This window comes from Lepus europaeus, chromosome 14 (genome assembly GCF_033115175.1).
Source record: "Lepus europaeus isolate LE1 chromosome 14, mLepTim1.pri, whole genome shotgun sequence".
Lineage (NCBI taxonomy): Eukaryota > Metazoa > Chordata > Mammalia > Lagomorpha > Leporidae > Lepus > Lepus europaeus.
Window position 1 is genome coordinate 45,402,311 of NC_084840.1, and position 22,770 is coordinate 45,425,080.

General features: G+C 37.2%; 1 pseudogene; it reads left to right on the top strand.

The window, feature by feature from the left end:
- The first annotated feature begins 4,775 nt into the window (after positions 1 to 4,775).
- Positions 4,776 to 22,378, top strand: LOC133773421 (heterogeneous nuclear ribonucleoprotein C-like; annotated as a pseudogene).
- The last annotated feature ends 392 nt before the right edge of the window (positions 22,379 to 22,770 follow it).

The following is a 22,770-nucleotide window of genomic DNA, read 5'->3' on the forward strand; positions in this document are numbered from 1 at the left end:
ATATAGAAATAAATAGTTTACACTATAGTGAAGAAAGTATGTATTAAAGCAAATAATCTCAGAACAGCAGTAAGCATGTATCAGATGCATACAATCACTTCCTAGAGAATTCTGGGAAAGCACAGGTTAAGGAGAGCAATGCTTTGCTTTGGGCATGAAGATAATGCAGTAAGCAGATTGAGAAAGGGTTTAGTGAGGAGATGCTATTTCACTCAACTCTGGACTCATGGATGACATCCAGCAGGCGACAAAAGGCCTCAAGAAAACACAACAAATGTAATGGCAAAGACTGTGACAGAGAAAGACATGGCTAGTATGAATAAAGCGTATACAAAGCACCAAAATTTTTGAGTGCTTAACTGAAAATTCCACCAGAAATGATCATTTTTAAGCTATCTATACAAAATTCCAATTGTGTGCTTGTCTTCTATTTGTTTTGTAAATATGGTATTTTAAAATAACTATAATAGAATGTAATTTTATTGCTTTTTTCCATTCTCTTAATAAGTTTTCTGACCTGCAGTTTCACAGTTCTGTGAGAGGTTTAACCACATGTCTTAGTAAATCCAAAATGAAGTACATTTAAAGGAATTTGGGTATGTTCAGGAGTCATAATAAGACCCTTTTCTAGACATCTGAGTGTTTTCTAGAACCTAACATAGAATTCTTACATAGAATTGTCAACTTTAATTTGTTGAAAATATTTAGAAAGAGGAAATGCTAAGCAATTGCTAAGGGAAAATCACAGAGGCTGATAATTAACTTCAACACTGCAATCAGTTTTCAAACACATTATGCATCTAAAGCAAATTAGAGTGAGTTTTCATATAGAAAAATTTACATGGAAAAATATTTCCTTCTGATCAAAGTCATAAAATACCTGGTCCTTTCCAACTGGTGGCTTTGATGCATTTCATTCATAAGGGGAAATAAAGAGAAAATAATATTTTCAGAAGAGGTAGCTAGCTAAAGCTTAATGAACAAAACGTAGATGCCAATCAGGAAAATCAACATTTGCTCACATTTCAGAGACTTCTTATTAATGAACAGAGCCATGTTAACTGTGACTGGTAAAGGACTAGCTCTTTTTAATTGTTTTTTTTATTTTTAGAACATTTTATTGGGGCCAGTGCAATGGCATAGCAGGTAAAGCCACTGTTTGCGATGCCTGCTTCCCATATGGGGGCTGACTTGAGTCCCAGATGCTTTGCTTCCTATCTAGCTCCCTGCTAATGCACCTGGGAGAGCAGTGGAAAATGATCCAAGCTCTTGGGCCCCTGCACCCATGTGGCTCCTAGCTCCTGGCTTTAGATTGGCCCAGCTCCAGGTATTGCATCCATTTGGGGAGTGAACCAGCAGATGGAAGATCTCTGTCTCCTTTTCTCTCTCTCTGTAACTGTCTTTCAAATAAATGAATAATTTTTAAAACTGTTTTATTGAATATACATACCAAGAAACACACTTAAGTATACAGGTAAATAAGTTTTTTTTTTTTAAATCATCTGATTACACCCATAACCAACACCCAAATTAAGAAAAAAGTATTAATAATACTCAAGAGTTCTCACAATTCCCCCTCCTTTTCTTTTTTAATGTGTGAAATAAAACTATATTGCCATTTACATGGCTTGATTCAGTGAAGCACTATTTATAAATATATACTGAATGATACAACATGCACACAGTTTTATACTCTGTAAATTTACCATTACAAATAAAACAGATGATAATTGTCTTTTTGAGTCTGCCTTATTTCACTCAACATGATATTCTCCAGTTGCATTCAATTTGTTGAAAATGTCAGAATTTCATTCATTTTTATGGCTGAGTAACATTCTATCGTGTATATGTATCACATTTTCTTTTTCCAGTCATCAGTTGGTGCACATCTAGGTTAATTCCATATCTATTGTGAATTGAGCTGCTAGAAATATGGGAGTGCAAATAACTCTTTAATTTGATGATTTCGTTTCCTTTGGATATATTCCCAGGAGTGGGATATAATCCCAGGAGTGGGATTGCAGGGTCATAGAGGAGATCTATTGTTAGTTTTCTGGAGAATCTCCATACTGTCTTCCATAATGGTTGTACCAGTTTACATTCCCAACAACAGTGAATTAGGGTATTTTTTTCCCACATACTCACTAGCATTTTTGTTGTTTTCTGATTTTTGGATGATAGCCATGCAAACTGGGGTGAGGTAATACATCAATGTGGGTTTTATTTGCATTTTGCATTTTCCTGATGGTGACTGATCCTGAGCTGTTTCTACATGTGTCTGTTGGCCATTTGTATTTCATCCTTTGGAAAATGCCTATTCATTTCCTTTGCCCATTTCTTTACTGAAATGTTTATTTGGTTGTTGTGGAGTCTTTTGTGTTATTTTGTTATTGTGGAGTATTTTGGATTTTAATCTTTTATCAGATGTGTAGTTTTCAAATATTTTTCTCCTTTTTGTTAGTTCTCTCTTCACTTTGTTGTTTCTTTTCTTCCTACTAGCTCTGGCTAAAGTTTCCAGAACTGTATTGAATAATAATGGTGAGAATAGGCATCCTTCTATGGTTCTGTATTTTAATGGAAATGCTTCCAGCTTTTCCCCTTCAATGTGATGCTAGCTGTGGGTTTGTCACATCTTGCCTTATTGTGTTGAAATATGTTCCTTCTATACCTAATTTTTTAAGGTTTTTGTCATGAAATGGTGTTGTATTTTATCAAATCCTTTCTCTGCATCTAGTACTATAATTTTATGGTTTTTATCTTTCATTTTGTTGATGACATGCATCATGTTTATTGATTTGCATTGGTTGAAACACCCTTGCCTTCCTGGGATAAATCCCACTTAGTCTGGATGGATGATCTTTTTGATGTGTTGTTGATTCGATTTGCTAGCATTTATTGTGGATTTTTGCATCACTGCTCATTAGGAATATTGGTCTATATTTCTCTTTTGCTATTGTGTCTTTCTCTGATTTTGAAATTGACGGAATGCTGATCTCATAGAATGAGTTCAGAAGTGTTTTCACACTTTCAATTGTTTTGAATAGTTTAGGTTGAATTGGTATTAGTTCTTCCTTAAAAGTTTGATTAAATTCAGCAGTGAAACCATCCAGTCCTGGATTTTTCTTTATTGGGAGGCTCTTTACTGATTCAATTCCAGTCTTTGTTATTTGTCTATTTTGGTTTTCTATGTCTTCATACCTTCATTTTGGTAAATTGTATATGTCCAGAAATCTATCCATTTCTTCCAGATATTCTGATTTGTTGTCATATAACTATTTGTAATCATTCTTAATGATTCTTTGTATTTCTGTGGAATCAGTTTTAACATCTTCTTTTTCATCTCTGATTTTATTAATTTCTAATTTCTCCCTTCGCCCCTGTTTTGGTTAGTTGAGCCAATAGTTTATTGATTTTGTTGTTTATTTGTTTGCTTGTTTTTCCAGAAAACCTACTCTTCATTTCACTTTTTATATAGTTTTTTTGATTAGTATTTTATTTACTTCTTCCCTGATTTTTATTGTTTCATTCCACCTAGTAATTTGGGGTTTGATTTTCTTTAGGTTTTTTTAAGTCCTTGAGATGCATTGTTAGATTGTTTATTTAATTTCTATGTAGGCAATTATTGCTATGAGCTTCCCTCTTAACACTGTTTTTACTATACCCTATATGTTTTGATATGTTGTGTTTTCATTTTCATTCATTTCAGGGAATTTTTTTATTTCTCTTAATTTCTACTATGGCACAGTGTTCACTTAGGAGCATGCTGTTCAGTCTCCATTTGTCTATGTATTTTCTAAAGTTTCTTTTTTGTTAATTTTTAGCTTTATTCCAGTGTGATAAGCAAAGATACATAAAATGATGTCAGTTATTAGAATTTATTGAAGCACTTTTTGACCTTATATATGGTCTAGCCAGGAGAATATTCCATGCATTGATGAAAATAATGTATATTCTACAGCTGTAGGGTGAAGTATTCTATAGAAGTCTAGTAGGTCCTTTTGGTCAGTAGTGCAGATTTGCTCTGTTGTCTGTTCATTACTTTTTGGTCTGGTTGACCTGTCTGTTGATAAAAGTGAGCTATTAAAGTATCTCATTATTAGTGTATTGGAGATTTTGCCTCCCTTTAAATCCGTTAACATTTGCTTTTGTTTTTGATGCATCATATAACAATATTTTGGTAGAATATAACAAAATTTAATATTATAAAATGAAATAAAAAGACAGAAAAATACTAATCTATATTTTTTGTTCTTAGCATCAACAGATGTAAAATTATTCTGTCAAATTGCTATGAATGCTTCTAAATATTTATTCTAAATATTTATGCTTATCTCACCATGGAATGATAACCAAATAAGAATGAAACCATACAGAAACTATGCCCTGAGTAGCTCTGCCATAGGGTATATGGTATCCAGTCAGGACTCAAATAATGTTTCCTGAATAAATTGGAGAATAAAGATTTAATTCTGCCCTAGTGAGAAAGACATAAATGTAAATTACTAAATTCCGATAACTCCATTTTTCTAGACAGATTCTTATACAGGTTGTCAAATTTAAATTGTCTAAAAAGATTTAGGAAGAAGCAGGTTATTAGGTAGTTGCTAAGGGCAGTCACAGAGACAGCAGTATTACAATCTGTTTTCAACCAAAGAGATTATGTGTCCAAGAGAATCCCACAAGGAAATTAGAATGAGTTTTCCTATAGAGTAATTTAGTTTGAAAAATATTTAATTCCAATGGAAGCACAACATAGCCTGAAAATAAAATGTACAATGCATATAAAATACAGTGAAGTGCTCATTCTGGCTCTGGAGTTAGTAAAGGTTTTGGCCAATGAGGGCATTCAAGAACAAATGCAGGAATTAGAAAAACGCACAAAACTGAGTGGTGCAACAGGGTTGGCAAATAGCCAAGGAGGAGATGATGGAATAGGTGAGTGCTGAAAGATAGAGAAAGGTGAAGACTAGGAGAGATGCAGTTCTGTGACGCAAATGACTTAAGTATCAAGACAGGGTGGAGATGGGACCTCAAACAGGGGACACACCTTGTGATCTTTTCCAGACTGTAATTTTATCCCCCATACCCTGAGATTCTGATACACAGCAACCTAGCAAATAGAACTTGGGAAACCCAGCTAAGTGACAGTAAAAAAATTAAAATAATATTTAATCTCACGACCCGGAAATATATACTGTTAACTTTTTGGTGTATCTTCTTGTGAACTTTTATTAATTCTTGCATATATACCTATACTTTTCATCTTGAAATCTGGATTGCTGTCTGTGAATTTTTCCCTTATTTCTCTATACTAACAATTCCCAAACTTTATTAATCTCTTTTTATTAATCTATTTTAAAAATCATTAGCCATTGTAATCCATAGGCTGTACTTTGGAAATTTATATTCATTAAATAAAAAAAAAAATTAAAAAAAAAAATCATTGAGGACTTGAAAGAGCATTTAGGGGAGAGGTTTATTTTTGTCAAATTTTACCATATTAAAAATAAACACTAAAGATATTTTTTTTGACAGGCAAAGCTAGACAGTGAGAGAGAGAGAGAGAGAGAGAGAGAGAGAGAAAGGTCGTCCTTTTTCCGTTGGTTCACCCCCAAGTGGCCCTACAGCCGGCGCATTGAGGCCAGTGCTCTGTGCCGATCCTAAGCCGGGAGCCAGATGCTTCTCCTGGTCTCCCATGCGGGTGCAGGGCCCAAGGACCTGGGCCATCCTTCACTGCCCTCCCGGGCCACAGCAGAGAGCTGGACTGGAAGAGGAGTAACCGGGACAGAATCCGGCACCACGACTGGGACTAGAACCCAGGGTGCTAGCGCCACAGGCAGAGGATTAGCCTAGTAAGCCGCGGCACTGGCCAAAAGAAATACTTTAAAAATGTTTATTAACTCCTATTAAAATGGTAAACCTGCTAGATCTTACCAAAAGTAACAGATTATAGAAAATTGTAATATGTAATGTATGTATAATATAAATGCATATAAAAAATAATTTACGAGAAAAGATCTTTACCGACTATGGAGTTTTGAAGTAACACATTCACAGTGGAAAGAAAGAGATAAAAAATAGTTTCAGGAGAAGTTGCTAGTAAAAATTACTGAAAGAAAAGTGTATATTAAATAAGCAAATGAATATTTTCTCATACATAACCCCCATTCACACCTATGCTCGGTAGAACAGAACTACTGAATCTAAAACACAATTTTAGTGAGAAGTGACATGGCATTATCATACCTACATCTTCAGTAAAGCTATCAATATGTTATTTTGTGGAAGTATGCAAATTAAATTCAGTCTCCTATGGACATGTATTTTGAAAAGAGAAGTTTGTTTCAATAGCTTTTCATGTAATTATGGGTATGTTTATGCTACCCCAAAACTTGACTTTTGTGGTATAGTTATAATTGCAGAACCTGAAACCCCATCAATAAAATTTTTGTCCTGATACATTAAAACTGACAGGCCTATCTTGCACTTTGAATGGGTTCTTTTATCCATGTGTAATTGTGTAACATATATTTTTCATTTATAAAATATTGGTTCAGTGATTTTTGCAATTTGTCAAGTGTTAAAAAAATACTGTAATTCAGGTCCTTAAAATGTTTGGAAGTTGTTATACTCATGGTAGAAAACATATTTTTTTTAAACTTTTATTTAATGAATATAAATTTCCAAAGTACAGCTTATGGATTACAATGGCTTCCTCCCCCCCATAACTTCCCTCCCACCCGCAACCCTCCCCTTTCCCACTCTCTCTCCCATTCCATTCACATCAAGATTCATTTTCAATTCCCTTTATATACAGAAGATCAGTTTAGTATATATTAAGTAAAGATTTCAACAGTTTGCCCTCACATAGCAACACCAAGTGAAAAATACTGTTGGAGTACTAGTTATAGCATCAAATCACAATGTACAGCACATTAAGGACAGAGATCCTACATGGTATTTTTTTAAGAATTGATTAATTTTCTATGCAATTTCCAATTTAACACCAAGTTTTTTTTTTCATTTTCAATTATCTTTATATACAGAATATCAATTCAGTATATAGTAAGTAAAGATTTCATCAGTTTGCACCCACACAGAAGCACAAGGTGTAAAAATACTGTTTCAGTACTAGTTATAGCATCACTTCACATTAGACAACAGGACAGATCCCACATGAGATGTAAGTACACAGTGACTCCTGTTGTTGACTTAACAACTTGACACTCTTGTTTATGGCGTCAGTAATCACCCTAGGCTCTAGTCATGAGTTGCCAAGGCTATGGAAGCCTTTAGGGTTTGCCGACTTGGATCTTATTCCAACAGGGTCATAGTCGAAGTGGAAGTTCTCTCCTCCCTTCAGAGAAAGGTACCTCCTTCTTTGATGGCCCCGTTCTTTCCACTGGGATCTCACTCGCAGAGATCTTTCAGTTAGGTCTTCTTTTTTTTTTTTTTTTCCAGAGTGTCTTGGCTTTCCATGCCTACAATACTCTCATAGGCTCTTCAGCCAGATCTGAATGCCTTAAGGGCTGATTCTGAGGCCAGAGTGCTGTTTAGGACATCTGCCATTCTATGAGTCTGCTGTGTATCCCACTTCCCATGTTGGATCGTTCTCTCCCTTTTTGGTTCTATCAGTTAGTATTAGCAGACACTTGTCTTGTTTGTGTGATCCCTTTGACTCTTAGACCTATCAGAGTGATCAATTGTGAACTGAAGATGATCACTTGGACTAGTGAGATGGCATTGGTACATGCCACCTTGATGGGATTGTATTGGAATCCCCTGGCACATTTCTAACTCCACCATTTAGGGCAAGTCAGCTTGAGCATGTCCCAAATTGTACATCTCCTCCCTCTCTTTTTCCCACTCTTATATTTAACAGGGATCACTTTTCAGTTACAATTTAAACACCTAAGAATAATTTTGTGTTAATTACAGAGTTCAACCACTAGTACTAGAACAAAAAAATACTAAAATGGATAAAGATTTACATTGTACATCAACAGTCAGGACAAGAGCTGATCCATATTTTTTTAAAATTTAAATATTTTGGAAGTTGGCATTTTCTCATTAGAAATAGATGCTACTGCTGTTTCCTTGCATATAAAAACCTTCCTTCATCAATTTTTATGCAAATGTTTGCAAAATGCCCTAATAGGAATAATTATTGGTCTATCAGTCATCCTTTCAAATAAGTATTGCTCAGTGAAAAAAAAGTGATTGAACTAAATAAATAAGTATACATTCAATTTCAATGTGGTTTTCCACAAAACAACTCATACTTGAATAAAAACACTTTACATACATCCTTTCCAGAATATTTTTAAAAAGACTTGTATTAATGAATTAAAAATTAACATGATAAATACACTTTACTGCTTTATCAAATTCATTTTTAATTAAAAATGACTTTTAAAAAAATCACTTCAAACACATAGTGGTGAAGTATAGATGCATTTTGGTACCATACCCTTGACTGGCACTGAGGCACCAGCAGTTTTTCCCTCCATTGCATTTGTAATTTTATGCAAATATCAACTCAGTGAAAAAGCCAATTATATTAAAAATTTATTGATAGCTTGAACATTGAATGAATTTTTTCCTCATGTGTCTTTTTTTAAAGAAGCTGAAGATGAAACTTCTTTTTTTTCCTTTTTCATTTATTTATTTGAAAGACAGAAATACAGAGACGAGAGAGAGAAAAAGAGAAAAAGAGATGGATCTTCCATCAGCTGGCTCACTCCCTAAATGGCCTCAACAGCCAGGGCTTGGCCAGGCCAAAGCCAGGAGCCAGGAGTCTCTTCCAGATCTCCTATTTGGGTCCAAGTGTCCAAGTACTTGGGCTATCTTCCACTGCTTCCCCAGGTGCACTAGCAGGGAGCTGTATGGGAACTGCAGCAGCCAGGATTCAAACCGGTGTCCATATAGGATACTGGCATTGCAGGCAGAGGCTTAACCTTCTACACCACTGCGCCAGCCCCTTCAAGTGTCTTGTTAGGAAAATCGTTTTAGGGATGGGTCTTTGGCCTAGTGGTTAAGACACTGTTTAAGATGCTCACATCCCACATTGGAGTACATGGGTTGGAGTCCCAGCTCTGGCTCCTGACTGCAGTTTCCTGGTAATGCAGATCCTGGAAAGCAGCAGTGATGGCTCAAGTTATTGGCTCCTGCCACCCATGTGAAATTGATTTCCTGGCTTCTGGTTTCAGCCCCCACTTAGTCCCAGCCATTGTGGGCATTTGGGGAGTAAAACAGTGGATGGGAGCTCTATTCCGTGTGTGTGTGTGTAATAAATAATATAACTAATTTTCAAAAATAAATTGTAGAATCCATCCCCAATAAAACTTAGGACCTCTAAGGGTCCATGGATCACACTGCTCTGCAACACTAAATGTTCTGCAAAGCATTCCTTGAAAGGGGCTGTATAATTATGTCTCAAGTACATGGATCATCATGTAATCACTCTATTCTTAGACACTGAGGTTATGTCTAATTTGTTATCTATTTGTGATGAACCTCTCTCTCTATGTCAATCTTCTTCTCTAATTATTTCCCAAAGATGAACTCATAGTAACCTAAGTTGAGAAAGGTTTTCAAAGTGTGCTTTCACATCTATTTCCAAAGAGACTTTCATGCTCTGCATCTGGTTTAGGTTAGGTGGTTGTGAATTTGCTAACACTGCACTCAGCAAAGAAGAAACCGACTGAAGCTGAGTTCCCATTGGCAGCAAGTGTTTGCCGTAAGGTTCAGTTACAGGAACCTGGGTCAGCTTTACTCAGGATAATTGCATCCATATTCCTGGGCATGTTCCCATTGAAGCGCTCTGCCACAGCAGGAGCACTTTAAACAGTGACAGGTTTTGTGGTCGGAATATTTATTTCCTGCCTAAAAGGAGTTGAAGATACATATGGCAGCTGCTATATCATGTGAATGAGTTTAGCAAAATTTGGTGTCCCAGCCATTTGGTTTTGTGACCCTAGATGATGAATGTTTTCCTCTCCCTTTTGTGGCATCTCTGGTTGCGCTTGCAAACCCAAGGTTTTCACCCAAACATCTGGTCTGTGAGGACTTGAGAATGAACATCTGAGCTCGTAGACATTTCCCCTACTTTGTCACCACTTTTTCAAACTGGCTTGTTTTCTTTCTTTCTTCCCCAAATTGTTTATTTTATTTCTTTTAGAAAGAAAATTCATCATCTTGCCAGAAGTAGAGACCCTTATGTCGTTGGTTATTTCCACTTCCTTCTCCTGATGATTTGGGCTCTTTTTAGGTCATGGTCAGATAACACGATGTTTTATAGCAGTGTACACTTAATGAGATTAGATTGAGTCAATAGACTCAATTTACTTTTAAAATAATACTTTATGATGTTTTATAATTTCATTCTACCTATAGATTCTTGTAGCATATTTAATATGTTGCACTATAATTATGCACTATAAATTATAAACTTGGTGTTGACACCTTTATGATAAACATGAGCAGATGAAAAGAACCCAAAAGCAAATTCTCTATGACAGAGTTGTGCTAAAAGATCTCATTAAAGTCTCTTCTCCCTCCTCACCAGTATTTCCTGGAATTCTTTCCTGATGCACATCCTGGCATAGACTCAGCTTGATATTTTGAAAGATGTTAATTTAAACAATCTAGAGAAACCATGGCTGCTTTCCTAAAATAATGTTGCGGGGATTTGTTCCACTAGAATGCAGTTATGGGATTTACACAGCAAAGGTTTTATCTCTAGTTAGATAACTTGTGCTTCTAAGTGCACAGTTTATTTGTTTCTTTTTGAAAATATGGCTTTTTTAAGATTTATTTTATTTATTTGAAAGAGAGTTACAGAGAGAGGCAGAGACAGAGAGAGTGGTCTTCCATCTGCTGGTTCACTACACAATTGGCTGCAATGGCCGGAGCTGTGCCGATCTGTAGCCAGGAGCCAGGAGCTTCTTCCAGGTCTCCCACGTAGGTGCAGGGTCGCAAGAACTTGGGCCATCTTCTACTGCTATCCCAGGGAATAGCAGAGAGCTGGATCAGAAGAGGAGAAGCTAGGACTAGAACCGGGCTCATATGGGAATGCAGGCACTTCAGGCCAGGGCTTTAACCCATTGCCCCACAGCACCGACCCCAAAAAGTATGGCTTACATAATTAGCTGTTTAACCTTAAATTTGAATTATAGATTCTTTGTTTAAAGGATTTGTTTATTTATTTGAAAGGTGGAGTTAGAGAGGCAGAGAGAGAGAGACAGTGCGAGAGGTCTTCCATCTGTTGGTTCACTCCCCAGATGGCTGCAACAACTAGGGCTGGGCTGATCTGAAGCCAGGAGCCAGCAGCTTCCTCCAGGGGCCCAAGGACCTGAACCATTCTCTGCTGCTTTCCCAGGCCACAGCAGAGAGTTGGATGGGAACTGGCACCCATAGGAGATGTTGACACTGCAGATGACTGTTTTACCCACAGCGCCAGCCTTGTCTAGATTCTTAAAGACAAAGTCGTATCCACTTTTGATTAATATATGGAATCTGATTATCCCCATTGCATCTTGCTTAGTTCTATTTTCCTCTTTTTTTTGTTTTGTTTTGTTTGGTTGGTTGGTTTTTTTTTTTGGACAGGCAGAGTTAGACAGAGAGAAAGAGAGAGAGAGAAAATGGCTGCTACGGCCGGCGCTGCGCCGATCCAAAGCCAGGAGCCAGGTGCTTCCTCCTGGTCTCCCATGCGGGTACAGGGCACAAGCACTTGGGCCATCCTCCACTGCCTCCCCGGGCCACAGCAGAGAGCTGGACTGGAAGAGGAGCAACCGGGATAGAACCGGAGCCCCAACCAGGACTAGAACCCAGAGTGCCGGTGCCGCAGGCAAAGGATTAGCCTAGTGAGCCACCACGCCAGCCCTTCCTATTTTCAAATTCCCCTTCTTCTAACTTCCTTCCTATATTTTACTTGCTTGTCTTCTTTTCTTGCAAAAATGCCATGTCTGTCCTTATTATGAAAAGGACAAAATAATGTATAAAATTAAAATTCATGATACTTTTTTAGAAAACAATATATTTAAATAAGCTAATATTTGGACTTTAAATTATCAGACAGCAGCCACAAAACAAAACTTATCTAAGGCTTTCAGGGGAAAAGTATACTCATGACTCACTTGGCACTGACAGTTGCTTAGGAAAAACAGTGTATCAATTGCTTACTGTTACTACATGTTAAAAATAAACAAGAAAACAAACCAAAAATATCTATCTCCCTAGATTACAAAACCAGGGAGCCAAAACAAAAACAAAGGAACATCACTCATCTTTTGGAGGGTAGGATGGGGAAAGATTATTAATATCCCAGGTTTTGTTCTAAATATATCACTTGTTGGTAGAAAGAAATATGTTTAATGAACATTTAAAATAGATATGAATAAAAGTAGAAACCTGGAAATATTTTACTAGGATTTTCATAAATTTTCCATTTATCTGACAGATTAGCACATTCAGAAAGGCTTCAAACTCCTACAGTCATAAAACTGGAAATATTTGGGCAAACTTAATTGAAGAGTTTTAAATGACAGAGGTGAAAGTGGGAGAGTATAATTGAGATTTACTTCTCTGGGACACCCCAGATTCACTATTAATCAGGCTAAACCAAACTGAATGTAATAGGCATGACGCCCAGAATAAATGAATTCCATTTCCACCAGTGAAATGGTTGTATTTCACAATTTAGATACAGTTTTTTAAAACATGTACTTGTACTTTTATGGCAATAAAATGTCTTCCCCCCATAGTAACAAATTAAATACTTCATAGCCTAAACATGCACTTGAAAATTTGGATTTTTCTACATGGATATTCCATACCTCTCATTTTTCAAGATATGTATAAGGAACAAAACCTTTGTTTTTCAAATATTATAAAATGAGTTATTAATGCCAAATTAATTTTTTCCAGTCATATGGATTTTTTAGTTTCTAGAAAGGCTATGCATAGTCTACTCTGTTCAACTTCATGGAAACAGCCACACTCCTCCTCTGGGCTGCCTAATGAAAAATGAATGGAAAGAGACAGAGGGCAAAACTCAGCTCTCAGCTCAATGAGTGTCTTGGGCTAAATCAAGCAGAAAGCTAAATACAACAGTAGATCTATTGGAACAACAACAAAAATAAATAAATAAATAAATAAAATGCTGGGATGGGATGAGAGAACAGAGTAAAGATTGATTAGTAGACTTCATAGCATCATTAAGCCTTGAGATTTGAGGCAATTTTTTAAAAAAAGATTTGTTTGTTTATTTATTTGAAAGGCAAGGTTAGAGAGAGAGAAAGAGAGACAGAGAGAGATCTTCCATCCACTGGTTCTCTCCCCAAATGACTGCAACGGCTGGTGCTTCGCTAGTCGGGAGCCAGAAGCTTGTTCTGGGTCTTGCATGTGGGTTCAGGGGCCCAAGGACATGGACCACTTCCTCTGCTTCCCCATATGCATTATCAGGGAGATGGATGGGAAGTGGAACAGCCAGATCTGGATCTAGCATCCATATGAGATGCCAGCACCACAGGCAGTACAGCAGTTTGGGCATTGTCCTGCATTGCCTATCCTTATCATCCTCCTGAGAACTTCTCTTCAACATGACAACTGTCCTCACTGTCTTGTTTTCCTTTCAATATGGTTAAAGTTTCATTCATTTACATAGTCTATAGACTTTCACTTTGAATGACAGTCAGACTCCACTCTAAAACATTAAGCATTGCCATAATTTTCCCTATACTCTAACATTAGAATTTGATTTTATATTAGGGAAGATTCTATAATCTCCACTAAGATGGAGATAAGTGTGTTTATCAAAAATAAATCACTACCAAAGATACTAAATAGGGGGAAAATGCCATTCCAATTGAAAACAAAAGGTAAAACTCTATTCACAAGACAAGATTTCACATATGGAAACTATACAAAATATTCACAAGAAAACTGCTGGGCTAATAAAAATGTTGGTGAAGCTGTAAGGTACAAGAGAATCAATTGAGTTTTATATACTAACAATAACAGTTAAAGGGAAAAGGAAATTTAGAAATTCCACTGACAATACCATCTGAGAGAATGAAAATCTAGGAATAAATTAAACCAGAGAGATCAAGGATTTGTACACTTAAAAAAGCTCTAACTCAGGGCCAGCACTGTGACATAGCAGGTAAAGCCACCGCCTAGAGTGCCAGCATTCCATATGAGCACGGGCTCAAGTCCCAACTGCTCCACTTCTGATCCAGCTCTCTGCTATGGCCTGGGAAAGCAGTGGAAAATGACCCAAGTCCTTGGGCCCCTGCACCTGTGTGGGAGACCCAGAAGAAGCTCCTGGCTCCTGCCTTTGGGTCGGTGCAGATCTGACCATTGCAGCGATCTGGGGAGTATACCAGCAGATGGAAGATACTATTGTTGAGATATTAGTCCTAACCCAAGAAATCTACAGATTCAACACACTCTGTGTTTAAATTCCAGCAGCCTTTATTACAAAATGAAGACAAACTCTCAAATTCAAGCATACTGAATAACAAAACAACCTTGAAAAATTGGAGAGCTCACACTTTTAAGTTTCAAAACCTGCCACAAGACTACATGGGTGCTGGTTCATATTCTGGCTGCTCCACTTCCGACCCAGCTTCCTGCTAATGGCCTGGGAAAAGAAGTGGAAGAGGGCCAAGTGTTTGGGCCCTTGTCACCCATGTGGGAGACCTGGAAGAAGCTCCTGACTCCTGACTTCAGCCTTGCCCAGTCCTGGCCATTGCACCCATATAGGGAGTGAACCAGCAGATGGAGGATTTCTCTCTCTCTAACTCTTCCAAATCTTAAATCTTAAAAAAAACAAAATCTTGAAAATACCATAATAAACAAAATAGTATAGTATTAACATAAGAATAGACAAATAGATCATTGGAATAGAATTGAGATTCCTGACCTAAACCCCACATCTTAAGACCAAGTGATGTTTGATAAGAGTGTCAAATCCATTGAATGGGGAAAAATGGTCATTTCAGTAGATAGTCTGGGATAACCAGAAATTCTTATACAAAGAATAAAGTTCTGTGGGGTCGTCATTTAGCATAGTAGGTTAAGACTACTTGGGACACCCTCATCCTACATTGGAGCTCTTGAGTTTAGTTGCTGCTCTACTCACTAGTTCAACTTCCTGCTAATGCACACTCTGGGAGGCAGCAAGTGATTGCTCAATTGTTTGGATTTCTACCACTCATTTGGGAGACCTGCATTGAGTTCCCTGTTCCTGGCATTGGCTTGGCCTAACCTACTGTTGGCTGTTATAAGCATTTGAGGAGTGAACCAGTGTTATAAGCATTTGAGGAGTGAACCAGTGTGTGTGAAAGATATCTCTGTCTCTCTGCCTCTCTATAACTCTCAAATAAAATAAAAATAAATAATAAATAATAAATTTTTAAAAATTTTAGAGAATGAAGTTTGGGGACCTGAATTGTGACACAGTAGGTTAAGCCATTGCCTGTGACCCTCTCCATCCCATATAAGCACTAGATCAAGTTCCAGTTGCTCCACTTCTGATCCAGCTCCTTGCTAGTGCACCTGGGAAAATAGCAGAAGATGGCCAAACTGCTTAGGCCTCTGCCACCCAAATGGGAGACCCAAATGGAGTTACTGGCTCTGGACTTCAGCCTGGCCCAGCCTTGGCCATTACAGCCATTTAGGGAGGGAATCAGCAGATGCAAGAGCTCTTTATTTCTCTTTCTCCATCTCTGTAACTCTGCTTTTCAAATAAATAATAAATCTTTTTTTGAAAGAATGAAATTGGACCTCTATTTCATATTATATACAAAAATTAACTCAAAATTTATCAAAGAATCAAATGTAAAAGCTAAACCCATAAAACAATTAGAAGAAAACCATAGTAAATCTTTATGACCTTAAATTTGGCAATGGATATGATACCAAATGCACAACCACAAAAACAAGAAAATAAATCAATTGGATTTCATCAAAATAAAAAAGTTTTCATCAGAGGCTATTTTCAAGTAAGTGAAAACAATCTACAAAACAATCTACAAAATTGGAGAAAATATATAAAGTCATCTATCTAATAAAAATTCAATATCCAAAATATATGAAAAATCCTACCTGAAGAACAAAATTATAACCCAATTTAAGAATGGGTTAAGGACAAGAATATATACTTCTTCAAGGAGATTACAAATATTCAATAAACACATGAATGATAATCAGCATAAGAGAAATGCAAATGAAAACCACTTTATACCTACTGGGATGGCAATAATAATCATATTGCAGAGAATAATTATTGAGGATGTGGAGAAACCCTCACAGACTGTTGGTGGGAATGTAAAGTAGTTCAGCTCTAAATAAAACTGTTTGTTCTTTCTTAAAAAAAAATAAAAGTACCACATGATCCAGCAATTCTACACAAAGCATGATCAACTAAATATGTCATATGCATACAATGGAAAATTATTCATCAATGAAAAGGTTTGAAGTTTTGATACATGCTACAGTATGTGATACAGCATACATGGAAGGTGAAAACATTATGCAAACTGAAATAAGGCAAACACAACAGGAAGGATATTTATGACCTTCCTTATATGGAGTACCTACAATAAGCAAATTCATAGAGACAGAAAATAGATTAAAGATCAAGAGGGGCTGGCTGGAGGGGTGAATAGGAATTTATTACTTGGAGGCTGTGGAGATTCACTCTGATGAAATCTTTTTGGAAATAGTGGTGATGGTTGCACACACTGTGAATGCAATGAATGGTACTAAATTATATAGTTTAAATAGTAAATTTTATCTTATATTTATTTAATCAAAACAAAATTAGTAAGATGAATATTACAAAGAAGTGTTAAAATGTGTTAGTTACATGAAATCTGTGACATATGAGGTGTATCTCAATAAAGTTGCTAAAAATAAATAATAGACATTTACCTCAAAGTCATGTTTACTAGATACAACATAGATGAGTTTGTGCTTTGTTCTTTTTGTTTTTCATTGCCCGTCGGCAATAATTTCAGACTGTTATTAACACTTCCATAATCTCATCAACTCTAAAACAATTTTGTCAGTTAATCAGCTATGAAACAAGTTCCTTTAGAGGCATACATAGGCTCACCACATTCAGATTGGAAATTCCCATCAGAATAATCCTAGGCTGTTCTCAGGGATTCACCTTGCACAGGATCCTACACATATAGGATGTAGCAGGGGCTTTATAATAATTTAGGTCAACACACAGTGAGTTAGAGGAGAACCCTTTTGATCCATGCAGCTTCCTTTCCTCTACTCAGAATTTCTAGGTCAATTTCTTTTTATTCGTAAAGGTGGTTAGTTAGGGATCTTCACGTGTTCATGGAAGATGCATAGTATGAAAACAGTATTGTGGATTTAAACTTTTTTGCACTAAAATAAGCTTATCTTTCAGTTCCCTTTTCTTTGGAGTTTTGAAGTACCTCATATACTTTGGAAGCTCAACTATTTAAGAGCTATTTGCTTATTGACAGATGAAATAAGTTAAAGTTGCATTTTTTAACCTAATGAATTTTTATCACTGCACCATTCTGTGTGGTCTCACATTTAAACATTTTGTTTCCTTCACATAAGGATCCAGCATTTAAAGTAAGGATATTTCTATTTGAATATAATAAATGTAGGGAGAAACACTAGATATTTACTTAATAGGAGTATCAATATATGGTGTATGCTATTTTCCTTTATAGATAGGAAAGATATTAAAAATCAACCCAAGACTTTTCGAGAAAGGGAGACATATGTTTGATCTAAGAAAATAGAAGTAATTTCAGAATGCTAATAGCACAATTTAAAGTCAGGATTTACCAGTATTCATCTTCCCCACTATCCTATTGTAACCCTTTGCTTCTTTATTACAACTCTTCCTCCTTCCTCTAAGTGTCATCTTCCTTCTTTGCATTCCCCAATCCCTGAAGAAGATATGTTGTTTCATTATAGTAGAAAACTATTTCAGACTTAAAATCCTTTCAAAAGCAAAGCTGTTTCAAATAATCAAATTAATGAGGCCGGGAATTTTATCAATTTACCTCATTTCTGCTAGCCAATCTTGGCTGGATCATCTAGGGTCCCCGCAGTACAAAGCCAGGAATACTTACCTCATGTCAAGATCTCTTGCGTTGCTCATGCCTTGCGTCTCTCTATTTCATGCCAAGCCTGTCCCTTCAATTCCTGGATGCTTGCTCGGATTTAGGACCATCTGTACTGTCCAACCCTGCGATTTGGGTTTCCTCCTGTTTCCTAATTTCATGCCTGAGTTCAGCCTAGATTAATTTTTCCAGGTCCGTGGTGTCTGTAGCTGGCCCATCTTTACCTGCTTTCTAGTTTCTATTCTGTCTTGAAACTCTTTCCTTGCATATTCAGTCTTCCTTCCCCAGTCCTTGCTTTGACATTTTGACCCATTTCAGCACTGACCTTCACTCCCTTTCCAGTCTTGGCGTTGTGTGCAGCCCTTCCTGGGTGCATGCCCCACCCATACCATGTTCTGAGCTTAGTATTCTGAGAAGTCAACATGGCGCAGTCTTCAAAAAAGCAAGGCCAGAGAGGCAAACACTACGTGACTCATAAGGATTCATTTCATATTTAAGAGATTGACAGGTGCTTGTTGGCTCATTTAAGGGTGTATCTCTGACTTTTTTTTTCAAATGATAACGCACAAAATAGCTATATGTGGCCTTGTGTATCAGTAACTAAAATGTAGCTTCAATAAGAATAAAATATTTTGTCAGTTGCTTATTTAACATAATTGCTTAAAAACAGTGGAGATCAAGAAACTTGAAAGACCTGAATCCATGGGGAGAATGTTTGGCCAGCCACACATAATCACCCAGATTAGACTCCTGGGCTCACTAATCTGCTGCTGCTCAGAAAAGGACCATGTGGCATGGAAGATGTGACAGTAGGAGACTATGCCTCTGGCAATTGCTTTACAAACAGTCAACCAAGGGTTTCCTCTTCTGCAACATTTATTTTAGAATGTATTGGTATGTAATGACAAATTCAGTTGTAGTTGTCATTTCCTGTATAGGCAAAAACATGCATGCATTATTTTTTCTTCTGACTGCCCCTTAAGACATTGACAATCTCTTTAGAATGTTCTTCCATTTTCTGTTGTGTATGAGTGTTTGCACATTAATGTACGGGCTTATTCCTTACTTCTTTAATAAGATGTATTTAGTTATTGTTCTTATGTTTGGATCCTCTGGTGGACATTTCTTCCTCATCAGATGTGACCAGGGCTGCTTGTCTTCCTATAATTCTGCTTACTCATAAGTAATAAAAGTACAGAAAGAAAGTGATCATTTAAGAGTCCAATTAGTTATAGTGAATCATGCAGATCTTGTCTTGCACGTGACATTACCATGGATATGTCTCCATAATTTTCATTAAAGGAAACACTAACATAAAGAACTGTTCAGAACATGTATATTAAAATATATTGGGTAAGATGTTAAAAACTATGACTCACTTGCTGTAGAATTTTATGACAGATATGGTCATGTACAGTGCTCTTCCGGATGTGGTGGTTTGGCAATTTTGCAGTCTAAGGAACTTCAGGATGGCTTTTCCTTACCACCAGTTCAGCTTCATATTACACTATTCTTTCCAATGCTGTATGCTTTGCATTGAGTAATATTTTTAAAAAATCAATATTAATACATACTTATGCCACTTTAGTGTCCAAATTGCATTTGCTTTCAAGAATGTGGTTGCCTTAGTATCCTATTAAAAAATCTTTTCTTATGGTAATGCATTCATGAAGATAAGTGTGCTGGCTAGATAGTGTATCTCTTGAGGGTTTCTACTGAGCAATAACCTGAAAATTAACTACGATACACTTCAATGCAATATTTTCTTTCTTTTTCTCTTTGGTCACTCTATGTGCCCTAAGGAAAACTAAGGGGACTAGTAACTAAGTATTTGTCAGTGCAATTTATGGAAGTAGGAGAAACCCAGAGAAAATAGAAATAAGTGGCAATGGTAAACTGTATTGTTTTAGAAACCAACACACACACATGAACACACAAAAAACCAACCAGTATTCTCTGGAAGTACTTCCATATCATAGATGAGATTTGTTATTTATTGAAGTTATTTTAATTGGAAATAGAAAGGAGTTTCCATTTGTAAACAGTTTCCATTTGCTTCTAAAATCTGTTCATTGTTGAAAGGCTTTGTGGTTGCTGTTCATACCCAAAGAGAGATGACATATCTGGAAAATATCAGTGTACCCCACAGAGTATATTTCAACTGTTCACAGCAACTGTTCATTTAATGTGCTCAAAGACCAAAGGGAAGGGGGCATTTTGTCTTCTCTTTAAATTGAGATGTGGTAATGAGGGCCATGACCTGGTAAGTTGTAAGAGAAAAAGAGAAAGTCAAAATACTTCATTTCAAGGCCTTTTGGGGGCTTCCTCTTTTGTAATAAGAAGTAGGTTAGAGAGAAAAGGGCAAGGAAAACCTTTCATATTAATTAACATAAGCCCTCTTCATCCCTTCTTTTAATTTTTTTATTTTTTAATCTGATAACTTATTTTTTCCTGTCAATGAGATATTAATATCAAAAGAACAGATTCAGTTTAGTTCATAGGTATAAGAATTCTAAGAATATAATGATTTAATTTCAACTGTAAAGACACCAGTTGTATTTTTAAGGGATAATGGTGGTTTCTAATTCAAAATGCAACCAAATTCAGTACCGAGACCAAGACAGAACAGTTGAAGACTTGTTGCCTACCTTGAGCAGCAACTGGCCTATCCATATGAAACTCAGAAGTAGGAGATTCAAAATCGAGTCTTTTCTCCTTCCCCCTTCTGGTTACACTTGAAATACATGTTAATGGAACTTTTTTTGTAGGAGATTTTTTTATCTTCAACTATATTTTTGGCTTTATAAAGAACCTATCATCAAATGTAGTGGCTAGCAATACTCCATGAACTCCCATGTATTCATTAAGAATCCCAAAACTTTTTTTTTAAACATTTATTTATTTATTTGAAAGTCAGAGTTACACAGAGAGAGAAGGAGAGGCAAAGAGATAAAAAGAGAGGTCTTCCATCCACTGGTTCACTCCCCATTTGGCCACAATGGCCAGAGCTGCGCTGATCCAAAATCAGGAGGCAGGAGCTTCTTCTGGGTCCCCCACATGGGTGCAGGGGCCCAAGGACTTGAGCCATCCTCCACAGTTCTCCCAGGCCATAGCAGAGAGCTGGATTGGAAGTGTAAATCGCAGCTTTACCTGCTACACCACAGTGCCGGCCCCTCCCAACACTGTTGTGGTCAAGAAGTCTGACATGGATGCAATCTTCTGAAAGTCTGGCAAAATTTATGGATTGCTCTGTTCATAAGGGCTTTGCCTTCATTCGGTATATTAATCAGAGAAATGCCTGAGCTGCCATATCATCAGAGGATGGCAAAATGATTGCTGGCAGATTTTAGATATTAATCTGGCTGCAGAGTTGAAAGTGAACCAAGGAAAAGCAGGTGTGGAACAATCTGCAGTGGAGATGTATTGCTCCTCTTTTGACTCGGACCGGGACTTTCAATGGGATTATCATGACAGGATGTACAGTTACCCAGCACATTTTCCTCTACCCCTTCTTCCTCCTGTTGCTCAGGTTGTAGAGTCCTCTAAAAGGCAGCGTGTGTCAGGAAAATACCTCACAAAGGGGCAAAGGTGGCTCCAACTCTTAGACTGCCAGGTTCTTCTTCCAGATCTGAAACGTTGAAAGGAGATGGCCTTCATGCCACTAAGAAGGAGTTGATCCAGAAAAATTTTAAAAATAATAATAATAGGCCGGCGCCACGGCTCACTAGGCTAATCCTCCACCTTGCGGCGCCGGCACACCGCATTCTAGTCCCGGTCGGGGCACCGATCCTGTCCCGGTTGCCCCTCTTCCAGGCCAGCTCTCTGCTGTGGCTAGGGAGTGCAGTGGAGGATGGCCCAAGTCCTTGGGCCCTGCACCCCATGGGAGACCAGGAGAAGCACCTGGCTCCTGCCATCGGATCAGCGCGGTGCGCCGGCCGCAGCACGCCTACCGCGGTGGCCATTGGAGGGTGAACCAACGGCAAAAGGAAGACCTTTCTCTCTGTCTCTCTCTCTCACTATCCACTCTGCCTGTCAAAAATTAAAATAATAATAATAATAATAAATGGATTCCCTATTGGAAAGTCTGGACAACATGGAAAAAGAACAAAGCAAACAAGGGGGTGGAGATAAAGAAAAAGTGAGAAGAGAAGCAGAGCAGCAGCTCCCCGAAGAAATGTGAGACTAACGTGAAGATGGAGTGTGAGGGAGGACAGAAGACTCTGCTGAGGACAGGGACAAACAGCTGGAGTTGATCAAGGATGATTTAAAAAAAAAAAAAAAACAATGAAGGAAAGGATGTCAGAGACAGTTCCAATGATGAGGATGACTCTTGAGTACATGGCAGAATTTGGAAATCTTCTCCCATTATTTCATTAACTGGGTGCTTGTCTAAGATCAAAATTTTCACCTAGTATCTTCAGCCCATGCTCACTGTTCACCCCATTCTTGTTCTTCCCATGTTAATTCATATTGCCATATGCCTAGTCCCATTTTCACTTCCTTAGATGCTCCTACTAGATTTATTAAATCTTACCCTGTAAGTTTTGCTTTTATTTTTGATACCTCTTTGTGACTTAACAATAAAAAGGATGTATGGTTTTACTAGCTATCTCCAAAATAACCTCTTATTAATGCAGGCAGTACA